General features: G+C 41.2%; 1 non-coding gene across 1 annotated transcript; it reads right to left on the bottom strand.

Annotated features, from left to right (window-relative positions):
• Positions 1 to 838: 838 nt before the first annotated feature.
• On the bottom strand, positions 839 to 910 carry TRNAC-ACA (transfer RNA cysteine (anticodon ACA)). Its single transcript has one exon. It is a non-coding gene; the product is annotated as a tRNA-Cys (tRNA).
• Positions 911 to 1,262: the final 352 nt, after the last annotated feature.

Here is a 1,262-nt window from a genome sequence, read left to right as displayed (position 1 = left end):
ATTTTCATTATTTAAAATTTTGTTTTAAATGCATTTTATACTTTGATATGCTTTAATTTTACTTAACATCTTTGCTGTACTAAGAAAGTACAAAGTGGAAAATATGTGTGATTTAAATATTTTTTAAAGTTTTATATTGTAATAATGACAGTGATATAATTTGCTATGTCAAAATTCATTTCAGTTCAGTTCAGTTCAGTTGCTCTGTTGTGTGCAACTCTTTGTGACCCCATGGACTGCAGCACACCAGGCCTCCCTGTCTATCACCAATTCTTGGAGTTTACCCAAACTTACGTCCATTAAGTTGGTGATGCCATCCAACCATCTCATCTTGTTGTCCTCTTCTTCTCATACCTTCAATCTTTCCCAGCATCAGGGTCTTTTTTAATGAGTCAGCTCTTCGCATCAGGTGGCTAAAGTATTGGAGTTTCAGCTTCAACATCAGTCCTTCCAATGAACACTCAGGACTGATCTCCTTTAGGATGGACAGGTTGGATCTCCTTGCAGTCCAAGGGTCTCTCAAGAGTCTTCTCCAACACCACAGTTCAAAAGCATCAATTCTTTGGTGGTCAGCCTTCTTCATAGTCCAACTCTCACATCCATACATGACTACTGGAAAAACCATAGCCTTGACTAGATGCAGATGGTGATTGCAGCCATGAAATTAAAAGATGCTTACTCCTTGGAAGAAAAGTTATGACCAACCTAGATAGTATATTCAAAAGCAGAGACATTACTTTGCCGACTAAGGTCCGTCTAGCTTACCAGGCTCCTCCATCCATGGGATTTTCCAGGCAAGAGTACTGGAGTGGGCTGCCATTTCCTTCTCCAGGGAAACTTCCCAACCCAGGGATCGAACCTGGGTTTCCTGCATTGTAGGCAGACGCTTTACCGTCTGAGCCACAAGGGAACTCATTGGAAAAGACTCTGATGTTAGGAGGGATTGAGGGCAGGAGGAGAAGGGGACGACCGAGGATGAAATGACTGGATGGCATCACTGACTCGATGGACATGAGTCTGAGTGAACTCCGGGAGTTGGTGATGGACAGGGAGGCCTGGCGTGCTGCGATTCATGGGGTTGCAAAGAGTTGGACATGACTGAGTGACTGAAATGATCTGAACTGAACTGACTAGATGGATTTTTGTTGGCAAAATAATGTCTCTGCTTTTTAATATGCTGTGTAGTATTACTTAATTCTCTTGTTAAATTAGAGAGCACATATATTAATCACAGAATAAATTGTTATCAGTATTTCAATGAA

Source organism: Budorcas taxicolor, chromosome 6 (genome assembly GCF_023091745.1).
Source record: "Budorcas taxicolor isolate Tak-1 chromosome 6, Takin1.1, whole genome shotgun sequence".
NCBI lineage: Eukaryota > Metazoa > Chordata > Mammalia > Artiodactyla > Bovidae > Budorcas > Budorcas taxicolor.
Note: the sequence above shows the minus strand (reverse complement) of the source record. Positions and strands in the feature narration are given on the sequence as shown.